The sequence below is a fragment of the Sus scrofa genome, chromosome 10 (assembly GCF_054392235.1).
Source record: "Sus scrofa isolate SSC_HxYL_T2T_F1_AM1 chromosome 10, Sscrofa_HxYL_maternal_Yorkshire_Landrace_v2.0, whole genome shotgun sequence".
Lineage (NCBI taxonomy): Eukaryota > Metazoa > Chordata > Mammalia > Artiodactyla > Suidae > Sus > Sus scrofa.
In genome coordinates, this window is record NC_139392.1 from 52,685,480 (window position 1) to 52,706,274 (window position 20,795).

Genomic DNA, 20,795 nt, shown 5'->3' on the forward strand with positions numbered 1-20,795 from the left:
TATATCACAGATAAAGAGAATATCTTAAAAACTACGAGAGAAAAAAGGATAAACTACCCCACCAAACATAATAATCAAACTAAAGGCAGACTTGTCATCACCACCACCACCACCACCACCACCAGAGGATTGAAGATAATAGTCTTATCATCAATCTAGAATTCTATCAATCTAGAATTCTACAACCAGTTAAACTATCATTTAAGAAATTTTCAGTCATACAAATACTACAGAAATTACTAGGCAATGAATGTATTTTTTTTTTTCTTTTATAGGAGGTCACTGGGATTGAAGTGGCACATATCACTGAATGTGGGTAGGGAAGGGCTTTCATTCCATAAATATTTATTTACTAAGCACCTATTATGTTCCTGCCACAAGGATAAGTAGTTGAGAACTAAAATATTTACATATACAAAGAGACTCTACCCTTAAGGGCTTAAAAATGCCAAGCCCAACCTCTTCCCTTTTTAAGGATGGCACAGTTAGTTTTTTTCCTTTTTAAAATAAGTAATTTCTCTTTAATTTTTATTCAAGTTTATTTTATTGAAATAAATTGAATAAGACATACTTATATGTTCTTTAATAGGAAGCCATTTCTACTGAAAAGAAAATGACTTCTTCAAAATCTACTGTGGCTCAGATGGACAAACACAAAATGCCAGGTTGCTGGTTTAAACCAGGGCTTTGTATCAGTCAGTCAAGTTGAAAGTATTTTCCTCAAAGACATCATTTCTTAAATATGAAAAATTATTAATAAAGAGAGGAAACTGCTGATCTTGAAAGATGTTTGATGCATTTATTTTACATCACAAGAAAACAAGATGAAAGTTAAAAGTTCCTAATAAAAAACCTTTGATGATTCCCAAGAAAAAAAAATTATCCATTATTATAAGGAGTCATGGGAATGTTTACAAGAGGATAAAGGGAGTAAACTGAAGAGAAGGAAACAGGCCAACCAAGAACACTCCCTCTTCATATATTGCAATTTCTGAGGTCATGGAGAACTCATGCCAGACAATGGCAATTTTCAATTATTTACATGATTATGCTGGGTCTTTCTGACCCTGGCAGCATTACAAAGTTCATATTTTGAAAAGATAATTTTATTCTTAAATCACTTAGTTTTATAGATTCTTCAGGAAAATTCAACTTTTCCAATCATAGCTATCAGACATGGAGATCTTTAATTTATGCCAAATGTTCTATACTTTAAAACCTGAATATTTTAGACAATAAAAAAATATATAATTCTTTCACATGGGCTCAATATCCCTTTTTTTTTTTTTTTTTTAAATCTGTCTAGGTTTGGATTTCCATTTTAGTAGGTAGTTTTTTAACACTACTCAAACAAGGCTGTGAAACAAAATTTTGTTTACTAATTAGTTTAATAAACACTTTGATACTCTTGTTATAAAAGCTGGTTGCACTATTTTATAGTAAAATAGTATTCTTTACAAGAGTTGATATAAGGAAAATAGTGATAGTGCAGTTGCAATTGGAGAGAGTCATAATTTATTATAAAGCAAAGTATAAGGCCTTTAACCAAGATGAAAAGATTCCAGACTATGTAAGATTGGACTCAAACTCATTGACCACTAATGACAAAGCTGGGAGTCATATGACACCAAGGCAACATTGAAGTAGACAGTAATGAAGGGTGAAGTTATGCAAAACCCAGTAAAATGAGCTGGATTAGGAATTTAAAAGATAATATTATCACTCCTTATTATGGTAGAGGGTAAGAGTGCTTGCTCAAGAAAGCAAAGTAAATCCACTCTTCTTTCCACCGGAGAACAGAATGGCCAACAACTGGAACACTGTCTGTATTTGATAGGAAATTTTGAGATCATAACATAAAGAAAGCAGAAAGCCTAGTGTCTGCAAAAGCCCCTAATTGTTCCTAACTTTTTCCTGAAGAAGTTTCTTCAAAATTATCCAAGATTTGCAATGAGGAAGTACCTCTACACTCCATAATTCTAATGATTTCCTGATTTATGGTTATAATAATAAGGAAGGACTCATGAAGACAAGAACTTTGTACAGTATTTGTATAGTCTGCTAATAAGAATTTTAGAAAGCTTCACACTGTTAGAGTATAATTTATAACTCAGTAATTGCTATGTTCATGATTATTTTCATAATTTATTGGATATTAGGTTTTTCTACTATGGTATTTTTATGAAAAAATCAAATTCAACTTATGGAATCTTTATTAAAAATAAAACAAAGTATAAAGATGGCAGTCATTCTTAGGCAATGTAAACATACAGTTAAAAATCAAATGGATTAATATTGGAATAATAATCTGAATTTATGGGTAGTAATATGTCTTCCTCCTTTGGACATATATGTACTATACGGAACAGTCAGTTGAAAACTGAAAAGGAAAAACCCTCCACCTTCAGTCTAGAGTTAAAAAGGTCTAAAAATGTAAAAGGTAGGCCGTGGCTAATTATCTAAGTCCTAATCTGATTTATATAATTGAAATTTTAAAAGATGTTATCGTCACAAAAGTAAAAATAAAAATAAAATTCAGAATTTAAAAGTTATTTAATTCAACTAAAACATCAAGTACATATTACTCCTATAAATAGTAATTGTTTAATATATTTTGGCCAAAACAATCTCTTCTCCTATCCACAATTAAAAGTTTAATGTGGAAATGGCTCACCTCAAAGACTTCATGAATATCCTTCTTATTTTAATCAAAGTATAGTTGATTTACAATATTATATTGCTTTTAGGTGTACAATATAGAGTTTCAATATTTTTATAGATTATATTTTACTTAACGTTATTATAAAACAAAGGCTATACTTCTCTGTGCTGCACAAAATATCAATGAATATAGGCTTTGACTTAATTTTTATAAAGCTATAAAATCATTATTCACTTTTCTCATGTCTCTGTAAAATATTATTTGAAAATACATCATAAAAATTACTATTCAAACATGTATAAAATTTTATAATACTATAAAATAAAAGCTATAATTTTAAGTTTTGAAAGATATACATTAGGATTATAATAAATAGGAGGGAAGTTTTGCAGGGAAAAATTCCTTCTTTTAGAGTATCCAAAATGAATTTACACCAGACCCAGTCAACTGTACATAGTCTGTACAACTTATTTCTTACTGTAAAGTTCTAGGTTTATATTAGTCTTAGCAGGAAAGTTTATCTTTAGACCAATAGTATGAGACATTCAAATGACCTCTGCTAATAAATACTTTCTTTTTCTTTTGAACCCAAAGTATACTGTATTTCAAGGCATTAGATTTAAGCCAAATAGCATTTTTTATTTTTATTTTTTTATTTTTATTTATTTATTTATTTTTTTTGTCTTTTTGCTATTTCTTTGGGCCGCTCCCGCAGCATATGGAGGTTCCCAGGCTAGGGGTCGAATCGGAGCTGTAGCTGCCAGCCACGCCAGAGCCACAGCAACTCGGGATCCAAGCTCACGGCAACGCCAGATCGTTAACCCACTGAGCAAGGCCAGGGATCGAACCCGCAACCTCATGGTTCCTAGTCGGATTCGTTAACCACTGCGCCACGATGGGAACTCCCCAAATAGCATTTTTTAAATGAACCAATTAAAATAATGATTGAGGAATTCCCACTGTGGCACAGCAGAAATGAATCTGAATAACATTCATGAGGATTTGGGTTTGAGCCCTGGCCTTGTTCAGTGGGTCAGGGATCTGGCGTTGCCATGAGTTGTGGTATAGATCACAAACGTGGCTTGGATCCTGAGTTGCTGTGGCTGTGGCGTAGGCCAGAAGCTGTAGCTCCAATTCAACCCCTAGCCTGGAAACGTCCATACACCAAGGCTGTGGCCCTGAAAAACAAACAAACAGAACAAATAAAATAATTATTGAACTGATAGTTATTTCTTGAAAGGTAGAACTGAAAAAGTAAGATAAGGTACATATACATATTCAATATGAAAGAATAAGAAAAAGATTAAACTGACTCTTAAAGAGTTTTGCAGATAGCAATCTCTGATGTCAGTGTACTGAGAAAAGGAAAAAGGGAATAATACCCTCCCTACCCCACAGCCATATAATTTCCTTAGCATTTTTCCATTTACTCTGCTACATATGAAATTTATCTTTATTTACTAGGAAACTTTATTGGAATAATGCAAAGAATGTTTAAGGGAAGAAACCCTCTATGAATAATTTTTGAAGTAAAAAATAAATTACTACATTTAAATTACTAAATTACTAAAGAATTATAGAGGGCACCTCGGCAGGAATAGCAAGGAAATGAGAAAAGTTGATAGGAATCAGTGTTCCCATTCCCAACTATCTGTAACAAATTGGGCAGGAAATATCACAATCTGGGAGACTGAGTTTCAAAAACAACCACGAATAGCCTCTAGTTCTCATTTTGGCAGGAGAAACACTTTTGTAATCTCCGCCATCTTTCTCTACCTCTTTGGGGATAATTATTGGAGACATGTCCCAAGCTGATGCAGGTAATGCTGATTCCCTTTCCTCTGCTCATCCATATTCCCTGTAAGTAGAAGAAGCTTGGAGAGAGACAGCCTACAATGAAGAAGGATAACCTGATAGGATGGGTAGCCTGTCTATGGTGGCCACCAGAATTTACTGAAATCTTTACTAAGCAATTTTGGAATGGATTTGTCTGCTGAGCTGGTTTCTCTAGAAAACACCTTACAGGGCATACATTACAACAAGGAGCAGTGTAGATTCAACTGCCTGAATCACTGTTTCTTCGATAACCAGATGGTTAGCCTTGACTAGTGATTGAGAAAACTGGAAAAAAGGAGGAGATTTTCAAAAGCAGTGGAAAGTCCCAATGGTTCTGACCCACTAAGAAGCCTGAGTGGAAGGATGGATTCTAGGATCACCAGAGCATCTGTCTGCCCATTACAGGAAAGCTCTCTGGTTTACCTTGATCCTGAGAATAGCACAGAGCTTACGGTCACCACCACAAGTGGGCACACTGGGTAGACAAAGACCCTTACACTGGCCTGATAAAGACAAAAACAAACAAACAAACAAACAAAAAAACCCCACAAGCGCTCTTTCATTTTTTCTTCATTAAACCTTAAATAGTGAAGTCTGAGAGGCAGCAATGCTTTTGTTTACACATCTGTTCAAACAAAAGTTTAAAAAGAAATGTCTCTTTGGGTAAGGGCCAAACTCTGTAAACACATAAAAAGCCATAAACTTGCTTGTCTTTGCAAAGCAGGGAATCAGGAGTACTAGAAAAACACAGCACATGTAAATAAATTCACTCAGATGGCATCTGAGAGTCTAAAAGGACAAAAACTTTCAAGGATCTTTGCACAAGTGTGAAAAGGTCCCTATCCTCAAAGTACTCATTCAAGATTTCTGCCCAGAGATAGGAAATATTACCGTAAATGCAGGTTTCCAATACCCAACAAAAACCTAAGGCAACTCTGAGCTATCCCCAAATTGTCTCCACTCAGCCTCTGGAGAAAAGCCAGCTGGTTAGAGGACCCACCACAAATAGATACTGAAGTATAATTTTCCACGTATGTTTAAAAATGTCATGCAGATCTGAAAAAAACAAACACTTAGATTCAAATCCAAAACCTATTTTTTTTTTTTTTTTTTTTTGGTGGGGAAGAGAGATTGAAGTTTGCAATTATGTTCTGTTTTCTTCCTGGAAGAAGTAATAGCTACAATTCAGTTTTATATATATATATATATATACACACACACACACACACACACACACACATATATATAACTGTTCTGTGTAACAGCTCTATATGTTATATATGTATATGCAACATATAACAGTTCAGTTATATATATATCATAGATATATAATAGTTTTATACATATATATTTCTTTTTTGATAGTACTTTGCTTTCCCAATGAGCCACGGAAGGACAATTTTATATTGGTCTCTCTGAGCTTCCTTTTTTATGTACAATGGTTCATTTCTCATTGTCCAAGAAACCCATCTTTTAGGTAAAAGAACAGTGATGGCCTTGGGAGTGCAGGTGAATACTGTGGGGGCACACGCTACAAACAGAAACATAAAAGCCCTGTCTCCTTGGGATCTGTGAACATGAAAGCACTGCCACAGGAGTCAACCTGTGGGAAAGAGCCAGGTGAGAGGGTGGCAATTACCTTTAATAAAGCCTGCAGACCAGCAACAGGGCGTGTTTGCCACTATACCCTCAATTCTTCCTGGGACAGTGGTCAGGGAGTAAATGCCCTTTAATACTTCCCACAGACAAAGGCTAGAGTAGGGTCCGGGGCCTTTTGAGGTAGCTGTCAAAGCACTAGACTCAGTGCCACAGGCTCTGGGGTCCAGGCCTTACTTGGTCACTTACTGTATAAATTTGGGGAAAGCTCTTTTTTTAAAACAACAACAACAAAAACCTTTTGAGCCTCATTATCCTGAGGGATAATGAGGGATTTAGTATGTCAGGATCTAGGGGATAAGAATCTGGATGTGGGACTCCCATCAACCTCTTCCATATTTAAAATTCACAATTCTGCTAGTCTTTTAGGCTCTCCATAAGTAGTAATGAACATCAAGCCTTGACTCAATTTAAAATTTTTATATGTATTATTTATATTACCATAAAAATGTCTCTAAGACTCTTGCAGGTCCTATACTAAATAATACCTGTTAGTGAAAAGACCACGGAAGGGTGGTGCTGATGGAAACATTTTAATTAGTCTTTCTTGGCAGGCACCCACCCCTGCCTGCCCTTCCAGTGGCTGGCACTTCCCACGGGGAGCTTAAGCCCTCACTTCCTTCCTCCAGGCCTCCAGCTGGAGTCAGTGTAGGCTTCCGTGTAGGCTGATTCAGTTACAAGGCCGTGGATGGCTCTCCAGTATCTAGGGAATAACATTTCAAGCACCCTGCCACGAATGACACAGGGACATTGCAACTAGTTGTGAAGTTTGATGCAGATGATTCTTAACGGGAAAGAACTGAAATCTGTGACTGATTCACCTTTTTAGTAAGTTAGAGTGGATTTCCCATAACCACACCATTTTTACTCTCTTCTATTCTGATATGCTTTCCTGAATCATATCTGTGTAGGAGAGGAAGTTAAGTTTTCACACAGAGAAAGGCCAAATGAAAGGCTATTCCACTAGAACTAAATTTAATGATCAGGCGACTCTGTTCATATGGTCTAAGATGGCAATTCCGAAACTTTTTGGCCTAGAATTCTAATTATTCTTTTCTGATACTTTATTAAAATTCAATTAAGGTTAGTTTCATGTAATATCAGGAACCAAATCAGTGAATTTCTTATATTGTTAAAATTAAAATTCATTGATATATTTTGTATTTTGGCTGAATTTTTTCCCACGTATGATTTTGTAGTATCATTAACTGGTCATTTGGAAAATACTAAGTCAGTTATACGGATCTTCAAAATGTTGACACATTCAATTATGCAACATTGGATAATCATATTCATTGTTATCGTCACCTATTGCATCAAGAATATCTTTAAATATTGGGAAGGGTTCGTGGTCATGGTGGCAGATATGTTTTTCACTATTTTAATTTTCACTTTTTCAAATGAAATTTTATCACTGGCAACCAGTACTGTCTGTTGTTTTCCCTGAAGTGACAGAAAATAGCTACCAAATACACAAGTCTTAATAACCACAGTTTGTCAGTCATTCTTTCAAGTACAAATTGTGTTCCATTAAAAAAAATGTGGTTAGTTCAGTTTGCAGTTTGGTTAAATAAGTGCTTGTATATACTTCCTATTTCAGCAAACAGAATATTAAGAAAATAATAAATAAAAATAAAATTAATAAAATTTAATAAAATTAGTAATTTTTACTGATTCATCAAGGATATTCTTAAGAGAAACTAAAGCTAGTTTTCTTTTCTACAAGTATGTGGTGGTAAATATTCGTGGCCCAAATAATTTTTATGAACAAAGTGAAAAGTTCTTTCTCACCTGGCCACAGTAACAGGATGCCTTAAATACTGAATAAAAGTCCAATGTGGCTTTCTAATTCCAGTTTTAAGCAGTTAATGCTAAACAGTCATAAAAATTGTTTACGGATTAACTGCAATTGAATTCTGATAGTAACTTGGCTACAAAATGACTGACACCTTTAACAAAACATCACCTTACCAACAATTCTGCTGTAAATGCTGTGAGAGTGGACTCTGGTTATGTTAAAAGAGATTCTAGCCTCAGCAGGAAATTTGCAAAAATATCACAACTTCTGTATTAGACCAAGGATCACAGTTCAAAAGCCAATGTACACATAAGAATCCATGTTTATACTAATAAATTAGATGAATTCTTTGCATTTCCATGTACAGAATCTCTTTAATATTGACAAGAAACTCAATTAAAATCAGTAAGTTCTAACTGATTATCTATGTAGTAGGCATTGTTTTAGGTTCTGGGAAAAAAAGATAGAGGAATATTCAGTTTTTTTTGTGTGTGTCTTTTTGCCATTTCTTGGGCCGCTCCTGTGGCATATGGAGGTTCCCAGGCTAGGGGTCGAATAGGAACTGCAGCCACTGGCCTACGCCAGAGCCACAGCAGCGCAGGATCCGAGCTGCGTCTGCAATCTACACCACAGCTCACAGCAACGCCAGATTGTTAACCCACTGAGCAAGGGCAGGGATCGAACCTGTAACCTCATGGTTCCCAGTCAGATTCGTTAACCACTGCGCCACCACGGGAACTCCAAGATCCAGTTCTTAATGCAAAAGAGTTTCACAGTCTAACCAGAAATATAGTGCCAGACACTGTTGATTGTCTACCAATGCCACTGCCTCCCTTTTTGCTGTCTGAACAAAATTGAGACTCTCTTAGAAATGTGCTCAGGGAAAGCAGACTGCCCTCTCAGTTTTTAGGGGGTAAACTGAGATTAGTCAAGCCAATTATGTCCTGCCAGATATATGAAGAAAAGCACTCCTTCCTGTCTTTGGATACATTTGTATGAGGAAACAAGTTCTTGAGATGCAGCAGTCGTCCTGCAACATGAGGCAAAAGGCCTCATGGGACTAAAAGTTAACTTACTAAAAGTGGGGCAGAAAATGAGAGAGCCTTAATTCTTACAATGTCATTGGGCTACAGCACAGAACCTGGGGATACCTCCCTCCAGACCTGCTGTCGTGTGAATTAGCTCAAGAGCCTACTCCATAGGCCGTTTTTAGATGGTTATTCTATTCCTTGCAGCTGAAAGCATCCTCTAGACATACATAACCACATATGACAATGAGATAAGTGCTGTAGCAGAGGACATGCACACACACAAATAAGTAAAGATGAATCTGAAGAAAACACTTAAACTGCTTTGGAGAAGACTTAGGGAGAACTGCTACCAATAATACAGGGGGCAGGAGCTCAATAGGCAGACACAGGTGAAATGGAATTTTAAGCAAAAGAACCACAAGAGCAAAGACATGGAAGGTAAAAGTACTTGGAGACTGATTCATAAACTGCAGACTGACTTGCAAGAGCCTGTTTATCTTTCTTTTCTTTTCCTTTCTTTATCTTTTTTCTCTTCTCTTGTCTTGTTTCTTCTCTTCTCTTTTTGTCTTTTTAGGGCCGCACTCATGGCATATGGAAGTTCCCAAGTTATGGGTCGAATTGGAGCTGCAGCTGCCAGCCCACACCACAGCCACAGCAAGGCCAAATCCGAGCCACATCTGAGACCTACACCACAGCTCAAGGCAATGCTGGATCCTTAATCCACTGAGCAGGGCCAGGGGTTGAACTGGCGTCCTCATGGATACTACTTGGGCTTGTTATCACTGAGCCACGACGGGAACTCCGAGCCTGCATCTTTCTATCCCTAGGATCTAGCAGAGCGCCTGGCCCATAGTTAGTGTCAAGAATCCTGAATAAGTGTCTTGGAATGAGATTGGAAAAACTGGCTAGCACCAAACTGAGATGGGCCCCATGTGCTACGGAAAAGAAATGCAGTAATTATTTTTTTTTTTTTTTGGTCTTTTTTTTTTTTTTTTTGCTATTGCTCGGGGCGCTCGAGCAGCATATGGAGGCTCCCAGGCTAGGGGTGGAATAGGAGCTGTAGCCACTGGCCTACGCTAGAGCCACAGCAACTCGTGATCTGAGCCGCATCTGCAACATACACCACAGCTCACGGCAATGCCGGATCGTTAATCCACTGAGAAAGGGCAGGGACCGAACTCGCAACCTCATGGTTCCTAGTCGGATTCGTTAACCACTCCGAAATGCAGTAAGTATTTTACAGAACTTTGGAAGACGGAAAATTACGCCCCAAAGTGACTGTTCAGATTTGTTACTGCCAGACGAGGAAAGCTCACAAAGTCTTGCACGGGTAGGGATACCTTCGGACACCACTCTCCACGTTCTCTCTTCATGAGTGGGTTTGCTATATCAGTACTATGGTCAATAGCTGAGAGATAAGGAGTGAAGAGGAAGAATACCAGCATTTATGCTGCTATAAAATGACTAACATCTTTACACGATCTGCCAGTATACCATCTTTAACAGATGGAGCTATAACACCTTTAACTTGTGGAGCTAAGAGTTAGGGAGCCTTTACTCATTGTGAAAATCGTTGTGGGGAATCTCCCTTATGTAGTACTTTCCTTTTTCTTCTTCTTCTTCTTCTTCTTTTTTTTTTTTTTTGGTCTTTTAGGGCCTTACCCATGTCCTATGGAAGTTTCCATGCTAGGGGTTGAACTGGAGCTGCAGCTGCCAGCCTACACCATGGCCATAGCAAATCTGGATCCAAGCCACATCCGCCATCTATACCATAGCTCATGGCAATGCCGGATCCTTAACCCAGTGAGCAAAGCCAGGGACTGAACCCGCGTCCTCATGGATACTAGTTGGGTTCATTACTCGAGTCATGACGGGAACTCTTACAGTACTTCCTTGAATTACCCAAAACAAATGTTTTCTGAATTTCTACTCTGTGCTGTTTGTTGGTGAGTGCTGGTACTTATGGATGCGTGTGCTATGGTCTGGATCCTTAAGCAGCTTGTAACACACATGAGAAGAGAGCAAATAATAATATGGTGTCTGCCATGTCTACAATGATGATTGCCATAGAGAATGGGGTGTGAAAAGAACTTGGAATAGAGTGATCTCTGAAGACTGAGGGTTTATGGAGGAAGTAGAACTTGAACTGGGTTCACATGGAGTGGAAGATCAGCCGGTTGATGATAAGGTGTCAACCGAGCAAATTTATCAAAGCCCATGACTTCCAGGCAAACCTGAAAATACTTCTAATTCAGATAAGGAGGGCTTGTTTCCCTGGGCTGATTAAATATATTCAGTAGTAGCTCTGAAAAATGTCAAGTCATTGCCAAAGACTTTTCAGGGAAAAGTTGTTCATACAAAAGCCAGTTTAAACCACTTAAAAATTTTCAGAACACAGTGATGGGGTTCATCATACTTGACAACAAGTGAAAACATAAATTTATTCAAAAAGCATCAGTTATACACACGATAACTATTTTAGGTCTCTAGAGTTATCAAATGTGAGTCAGAGATAGGACTAGAAAAGAAGAGAAAGATGTATACTTCCATAACTGTGATACATTTTTGGAAGTCATATGTTAGAACAATAAGCCACATAAAGTACTAGCAGGTGAGGCATTAAAAGTGTAAGAAGGAGGGCAGCTTTCTTCCAGCTTAGGGAGGAGGGACTGGGGCAGGCTTTGTGAAGGACTGAGGCATCTGAGGTAGATGCTGTTAAGGTAGAAAGGTCTGGAGATCTGAGAGGTTAGAAAACTAAGGCTGAAGGTTACTTCTGGTCGAGAAAAAACATAAAGAAAGAGAAAAAAAAAAGTTAAAAAATCATGCCGTTGCCAAATCTTTGACAGAGTAGATACTTCCAAGAGTCTTACTGTATTTCTTGAGTCCAGATAGTTTTACCTGCCTAAACAAATATTTTTTAAAGGGAAAGGTGCACTCGGTCCATCTGAATTTTTTGTTTAACTGTGAAAGCGAGGGTAATTTCACAGGCAAGTTATCTTTGAAAATTAGACTGATGTGTCATATTGGAAAAGTAAAGTAGAAGAAGAAAGTCACACCTCCAAAACAAAACAGAAACCAAAGGAACTGAGGGAAAAGCACAAGAGAAGAGAGAAGGCTCAAGAGACTACAGGGATTCAAGCTGACTGCCACTGTTGGACCTCTCATCAAAGAAAAAAAAAAATCAGTAAAATATTGTATTTGCACTAAACGGTTTCTAAGAACCCTTCAAATTCTGAAATACTATGATTCTCTAACCTTATAATTGTGCTTTATTCGTCCCATAGGAATTCAGAATTCATACGTGTAGAGGCAGGATTCTCAGATGACAAGGCAATAGGTGTTCCATTAAGTGGCCATGTCCAATCGATACCATGGTTTTCATAGGGGGATAAGACATAATTTGAAAAGGGCTGTTAAATGCTTAACATTCTTTAAGTCACTAGGTGGAGTCAATCAGAGTTCAATGAGGCCTTATATCTCTAAGCTTCTATGTTGTTACTTAGAAGGCATTATTTGAAGAAATGCTATTTTAAAACTATTTGTAATCTTCCAACTATTCTAAACAGAGAAATTGTTCAAAGAAGCCATGTCAATCTTCTATGCAGTTGGAACAATGATGAGAAGGAGAGATTAGAATCAAGCTACTTCCTAATAAAAAAAGAAAAGAATATTTTTATCAGTTCAGGCCATTGTCAAATTAGTTTATAATTCCTGTCAAATACATTTTTTTTTTTATAAATCAGGCATAGTTCAAAGTGGGTCCCTCATTTATAAAATTAGAGGACTGGACTATATATCTTGTATGGTATTCTAACATATTCTATTACTGGTGCTTCTAACAACAAAAATAATAACAGGTCATGGCAGAGAATAACAGAAAGAGTTTCACTCACCACCCCTACTAATAAGCAATACTTATAATTACAATAGTAAAAATTTATGCCTTTCTTGCAAGGAGTTGAATGTGTTTTGTACACATCAGCTCATCAGTGTCATTACTCCATTAATCCTGTAACATCACTGTGAGGAAGAATGTCACAGCTTCTCATTGCCACCAGCTAGGAAGGGAATAGGTGTATGTGTTTATAGTTAACAGATTCTCCTTCCTCTGACTAGGTAGGTGCTCTTCACAGACGGCATGCCATCTTTCTGAATGATTCCTAGTTCTAAGGACAGAAGCATAAAAGCCTTTTTTATGCCAACACTGGCCACATAATTTCATACACGCACATACACACACATGCAAACAACTGAAAAAATCTGATCACTACTAAAATCACTTGAACATTTCTTTTTTTTCTTTGCTTTTGCTTTTTTTTTTTGGGGGGGGGGACATCCATGGCATGTGGAAGTTCCTAGGCTAGGGGCTGAATAGGAGCTGTAGCCAGCGGCCTACACCATGGCCACAGCAACACAGGATCTGAGCCGCGTCTGCGACCTACATCACAGCTCACGGCAACACCGGATCCTTAATCCACTGAGCAAGGGCAGGGATCAAACCCGCGTCCTCATGGATACTAGCTGGGTTCATTACCACTGAGTCACCATGGGAACTCCCAAAAGAGTAAATTTCTGATACAAATACCATAAAATTAACATCTAGCTATAGAAAGAAAACTAAGACCAGGAAAAATCCCACTCAGTAAGAGTTAATTCCCCTACATGCTGAAACCATAAACCTTACTTACTGTACTGCTTCATAAACCAGTCATTTGTGCACAATTACTTTAAGCCATCATGCCATCCACCATCCTGAAAAATAGGATAATGGAATGCTCTATCTCCCCAAAGTCTGCTCACTGTAAACAGTCCATCCCTCCTTGCTGACTCCAAAAGCTGTGTCAACATACTGCAATCAAATCCACCCTAGCACATAGAAATCCTTTCTTTAAGTAATCTACAAAATGCCAATCTAATGCAAATACAAGAAAGAGAAGTTCTTACTAAGACAACATGTTGTATTTACAGTATTCTGGAGAGTGCTTAAACCTTCACTGGTTACATAAAAGGCACTCTCCCCTGTGCCACCCCCGCCCCCGCCCCCAGGCTGACGGCATGCTTAGTTCTCTCATTTACACCACACTGCAATAACATAAAGAAGGGTTTACTATTAATCCAGGTTTTACTACAAAGTGACCCGTTATTTCTCTGTCAAACACTGGTAAGAGTGCCAAGTGTCTGTCATCCAATTCAGGGGATTAAGTCTTCTTTTACAGTCTGATACTTGTACCCATTTATAAAAATACAGATATAGTGTCTTCGAGTTGGTCCCAGTCTACATTCTGGCTTGGACTCAGGCAGCAGAGGTTGCCTATGACAGCTGGCAGGAAACTGAGGGGAGAATACATCCTCCCCTTTCAGTCACCAAGTCTCGGTTGCCATAGTGATTAATCCTTAATTGAATGCTGTCTTTGTACAATTCTTTTCAGAAAACTTTAAGTAAACTTCAAGTTGAAAACATGCAGCTGATTGAGAAATGAGGAACCCTATCACACCCAGGTATAGCTTAAGTTTGCTGACATACTTCCATATATGAAAAGGACAAATTAATGCTAATAAAGGCATTGTCAGTTTCTTCCAATGCTTCAAACACTTCCTTTTGGTCTAGGCTTAAATCTAAATGTTACAGGTTTTCCCTCTTGTTATTAGACATGTTTTAAACTAAGCTGTCTTCAGAAATGGCTCTAAAATAGCCAAGCACAATTTAAGGCAAAGGAAGTTCTTACTTTATTTAATTCGCATTGTACAATTGATAGGTGTAATTAGAAAATTACTTGTAAGAGAAGGAGGTTTTAAGACATCTATCACATATGTTCTACAAACAGAAATTAATTTATAAAAGTTTAAACTGTAAGAAACCAAAAGAAATATGGAAAAAAGAGATTATTTTAGAACTTTTCTTAGCAGACAGTTGAATTTTATTTGATTCATGGATTTTGTCATTTTAGTTACTAATAATTACACCAAAATGACTGAGAAGTTCTAAAAGACCATACTATTTTATCTATGGTTGCAGAGTATACATACATTCCTTCTTTTTTTAAGTTTTCCATTTACTATATTCCTTTGCAATTTAGTTAATGGCTCTCACTGAGACCCAACTATAGTATCCCTTGGAAAGTAAAATACTTGCATATTGTAGTCACTGTTAATCTTGTGTTGCCTTCATACAAATAAATGGGATTTGTTTTGTTTTCTTAGGAATTGAGGCAACAGATTTGCATCTGGCGGCAGACACACACACACACACAGACCACACACAGGCATGCGCGCGCGCGCGCACACACACACACACACACACACACACACACAATCTTTTCAAACACAAAGGTCTCTAATAAAACTTTGATGACAGACGTGAAGCACTCAGAAGAATTTTCAGTAATCAAAAAGATTCTGGATGTGAGCCCCAGATGAAAGATACTGTACTGGAGGGTGGGAGGTCTAGGGATTTTTGGAGACTTCAGAAGCCGGGTTGTAGACATCTCTAACCCTATGGCTGAGTCTTTTTGCCTTCATCTCACTTCATTTCCCTTCACCTTAGTTTATTCTCTTTTCTCCCCATAACCACTTAAAATTTTTTCCAAAATGGCAAATTCACCAGGTCACCCACCACCACTGCAAGCTGCAAAACCTCACTGAGTGACATACATATCTCTAAAGATAATGCTGTGTTTCAGTGATTTACTCACGAAAGATTTTGAAGTATTATCAATGAGATATAATGAAATCAGTGGTTATAAATGATTTTTCCCTAGAAATTCCGTGAGATGGCTTTGAAATGACATCAATATCTCATCTATGAGATAAGATTATTTTAAAAGTCTCTTCGAACATTTTTAATTTAATTATCTTTATATATTGTTTTAGTACAGAGAAAAATGATACCACCATCACTCTATCTCCTTGACATTATTAGTTTATGGTTTCCAGGAGAATTATAATGAGGAGAACCCGGAGTACTACGTGTAGAGATGCCAAAGGACTAGATGGATGGCAGAGTGCTGGCTCACTCATCTGAACGTCTGTCAGCAGCTATGGAGATATGGTGAATGAGAAGCAGTCACCTGAACTGATGAATTTAAGCAGCAAATAAATCTATCAGCTTTAAAGAGAAAAGTTACTATTAACTTCCACTCTAATACAATAAAAGTAATATAAAATACTGAGTGATTTTGTTTTCATAAGCAAAAACTTAATAGTTACATTAAAAAAAAATCTGAAAAATATGGAGTTCCCATTGTGGCTTAGCAGGTTAAGGACCTGATGTCTCTGTGACGATGTGGGTTCTATCCCTGGCCTTGCTCAGTGGGGTAAGGATCTGGCGTTGCTATAAGCTGCTGCAAAGGTCACAGATATGACTTGGATACGGTGTTGCTGTGGTGTAGGCTGGTAGCTGCAGCTCAGATTCAACTGACCCCTAACCTGAAATAGCCATGCCCCAGGGGTGTGACCATAAAAAAAAGAAAGAAAGGAAAAGAAAAACATTCTACAATAAACATTCTTGTTCGCTTTTTTATTTTTTTGTCTTACTGCCTTTTCTTGGGCCACTCCTGAGGCATATGGAGGTTCCCAGGCTAGGGGTTGAATTGGATGAGTAGAATCAGAGCTGTAGCCACCGGCCTACACCAGAGCCACAGCAATGCGGGATCCGAGCTGCGTCTGCGACCTATACCACAGCTCACCACAACACCAGATCCTTCACCCACCGAGCAAGGCCAGGGATCGAACCTGCAACCTCATGGTTCCTAGTTGGATTCGTTAACCACTGAACCACGATGGGAACTCCCTGTTTTTTTTTTTTTTAAAGGAGGTCTAAAGCCATACATGGACTAGTATCATTCATTTTTTTATTCATAGTTCAATATGGTCACAAACAACTGTTTATAGAGTATTTGTCTTTGTTGATCCTTACCCTCTAGGGGAGTTAAAGACTTGACATCAGTCTTATCCAGTGGTTGCAATAACAGTATTTATTATTCATTAGCTGCTTACTTTATGTAAGGTACTATTTGGAGCATTTTATATGGTATTACCCCATTTAGTCTTCACAACAATCTTGTGAGGTAAGAAGTATAATTATTTGTATTATTATTTTTTTTTGTCTTTTTGTCTTTTGAGGGCCACACCCACGGAATATGGAGGTTCCCAGGTTAGGGGTCTAATCAGAGCTGTAGCCACAGGCCTACACTGCAGCCACAGCAACAGCAACGCCGGATCCGAGCCGCGTCTGCCACCTACACCACAGTTCACAGCAACGCCTCATCCTTAACCTACTGAGCGAGGCCAGGGATCGAACCCACAACTTCATGGTTCCTAGTCGGATTTGTTTCCACTGCACCACAACAGGAACTCCTAATTATTTTTTTTAAGCACGAGAAAATTGAGGCACAGAGAAGGTAAGCAAGTCTTTCATGGTCACACAGAAAGAATAAGGTAGAGTGATAATTCCACCTGACATTCTGAATAAAGTCCATGTTATAACCATCAAAATTCCTGCTGTCTCTAGAAGATTACAGAATTCAACGAAATAAAGATGAGTCTCATTATATGAGTTCTCTTATTTATTTCTAATTAAACTAAAAGGAAGAAATTATGAGCTAGGTCTCAGGCTTACAGTTTTGTGTCAAAAATACAGTAGGTTTAGTTGTGGATGTCAGTGAAAAACTAAGAACGTCATAAATATGTATGATCACTATCTATTTTGAACTCTGATTTTCCCATGACAAGACCTTTCTTTTTTGATGGTAAGTTTATAAGACCGTCCTCAAGTGATTTTTGTACGTAGGTAATACAGTTTTCAAGAGGCCAAAGTACAACTATATTATTAACCTGATGTATTAAATGGTATAGGTCAAATCTGAGGAATTGAATCTCATTTTGTAATTATTTTACTGTATCAGATATTGAGTTAAAAGAAGTTAGTCACTGAAATGAGTATGTTTATAGAGATTATTCATGGCCTGCTAGCATTGGGAGCATAAGATTGGACTTCTTGCTTAGTGGCTTTAAAACTTCCCTTAAATATTTTATACCCATCATGATTTAGTCATTAAAACACCAGACTTCTTCATATTCCCTCAAAAAGGTCTACAGAGTTGACCTATGTGTGATGGGGGAGATATAGGGCCTCAAAGGACATACTAAAATTACAGGGGCTGGATATTCCAATTTGTTTCCTGGGAAGAAATGTACCTCACTCTGAAAATCAATGTGAAGAGACAGTTTCTGATGAGACTGTGCTGTCCACCTCAAGAAGGCTGGGGCTGAAAAAGGTTGAAAATTACTGATATTGCTAGTGTAAGGATGAAGGAACTCACTTTGCACCCCTTCATCCTCCATAATAAACACTCTTACCAAGGAAAGGCTATCTACAGTACTGGTTGAGATCTGGTGTGCTCCTCAATCAAATGAGAATGTTAAAAGAGTGGCAGAATTATGAGACAGGAAAGACAGTGCTGGGTCCAAGGACAGCCTCCTCAGTCATAGACGTTGGGTAAAGAGATAAAACGATCTCCTTGTTGATACTTTTTTTTTTTTTTTTTGTCTTTTTGCCTTTTCCAGGGCTGCTCCCATGGCATATGGAGGTTCCCAGGATAGGGGTCTAATCGGAGCTGTAGCCCTGGCCTATGCCAGAGCCAGAGCAACACGGGATCCGAGCCACGTCTGCAACCTACACCACAGTTCACGGCAACGCCGAATCCTTAACCCACTGAGCAAGGCCAGGGATTGAACCTGCAACCTCATGGTTCCTAGTCAGGTTCATTAACCACTGCACCACAACAGGAACTCCCTCCTTATTTATACTTAGTGAGACCATGAAGAATGGAGGAATAGTGTCAGCAACAAGAACATAAACTTTGACTAAACTTTGTGACACCTGAATAGGGAAGCCTGATCAGAACACCCAGAGAGCACATCAGAGCATGTGCAATAGAAATGCCCAGGCTGCAAATGACCACTATACACTATGCTGCTTGACTAGCAAGGGAAAATACAAGGGAAATGGCTTTTAGAGCGCGTGTGTGATGGCTTCAGGAGACAGGAGTTCAAAAACGGAAGCTGATGTAAACATGTGAAATCATAGCCCTGCCTAGACAGTGAATATTCTGTCAGTGCATATTCCAAACTAAAGCAAAATAACAAGGGAGGTAGAAAACCCCTCGGGGTGTTCTTCACTGGCGAAGAGAGCTGCATCCTTCTCCAAGTGCTTACTTGTGCTTTTGCATTTTAATAAATGGCTTCTTTGCTTTTCTCTATGCCTCAGCCTCTGTGTGTTTTTCTTTTATAGTCCTCAACTAAATTCTTTAGGTTGAAAAGAGCAAGAGCCTGGACCTTTAATTTAGCCCGCCCAGTATCACTTGGGTCAAGAAAGAATGCTTTGGTGAGTTGCATTTTGGAATCGGGCCTTTGAATTACATTGAAAAATGCTAAAAGCACAGCCTTTCAAAGCTCAATTTTACATTATTATTAGTATCATAATTACTATTACATTATGATTATCCTTAAAGGAAGGATATCACAAGACAACTGGCTCTTCACTAGTGATGCCCATTTAAAACTCTACGTGACATGGAGTTCCCATCGTGGTTCAGCAGTTGGCAACTCAGACTAGCATCAGTGAGGACGCGGGTCCAATCCCTGGCCTCGCTCAGTGGGTTAGGGATCTGGTGATGCCGGGAGCTGTGGTGTAGGTCACAGACGCGGCTCGGATCCCGACTGCTGTGGCTGTGGTGTAGGCCGGCGGATGCAGCTCATATTTGACCCCTAGCCTGGGAACCTCCATATGCCACAGGTGCGGCCCTTAAAAAAAAGATTAAAAAAAAAAAACCAAAAAAAATCCCCCTCCCCAAAACTCTGCGTGACAAGTTTCCATCAAATTAAGTGCTAGGAAAAGATCTGCTCCTCCTTAGAAGAGCCATTTTTGTTTCATTGTTGTTGTTGTTGTTTTCCTTAAGGACAACCATTTAGCCCAGTGCTTCTCAGCAGGGTGTCACAGCATTTCGGGCAAAACAATTCTTGGCATGTGGGATGCTTCCCCATCTCCCAACCCTGGCCCTGCCCCCAACAACCGCCATTTAGCGTCCCTGGTCTCTAGACATTCATACCAGTGGGACCCTCAGTCATTTGACCACCCAAATTGCTCAACATTTCCAAAGGTACTAGTTGACAGAACACTAAATACATTGGTTTCCTTCCTTGGTTTTGTCTGCCGGGAAACACAATCAAATTTGTCATTTAAAAAAATACCTATACATTTGGTTAAATACAGTATACCCAATATATCTGCATTCTAACTTTCTTCCACTCTTGAACTTCTTTTTTAATTTATATTTTCCTTCATCCTGTATTCCATTGTGTATTCTGATTTTATTAAGACCATTCAAAATCTCCGTCAGACTAGACGAGAAGGCACAAATAAATAAAGATAGCTTGACAGTTCAGAGTCGTTTCCCCCTTTAATTATTAAAAGTTGCGCTAACTTGAAACAGAGGCATTGTTATGTACATAGGCATTTTTCACTTCTGTATATAAAGTGGTAGAAAAACTACTCTGCAGACACTTAGCTCTGAGGAATTCAGAAAGAATAATAAGCCAAAGAAGAGAAAACTTTTTTCTAAAGCTTTTGACAAAAGTGTGTAAATAAAATACCACTTCTATATAAGGTTTATTTCTATATAACAGCAATTTTAGATGAGATGAGCTCATAGGAGTATTACTCTTAACATTATAAAAACCCTTTTGTTAAAAATATAAATTCTATTTGAAGTTAGTTTTGGGGTGTGTCTTCATTTTAGATGAATAATTTCAG

General features: G+C 38.1%; 1 protein-coding gene across 3 annotated transcripts in view; it reads right to left on the reverse strand.

Moving 5' to 3' along the window:
• ERCC6L2 (ERCC excision repair 6 like 2) overlaps positions 1-20,795 on the reverse strand; it is a 129,145-nt gene that overhangs the window by 12,912 nt on the left and 95,438 nt on the right. The window contains exon 18 of one of the 3 annotated variants that reach the window (XR_014817656.1): positions 17,078-19,624. The exons of the other annotated variants lie outside the window; for them this stretch is intronic. The gene's annotated coding sequence lies outside the window, so the exon portion shown is untranslated. Of the gene's footprint in view, positions 1-17,077; positions 19,625-20,795 lie in introns of those variants that run through there. 3 annotated transcript variants of the gene reach the window in all.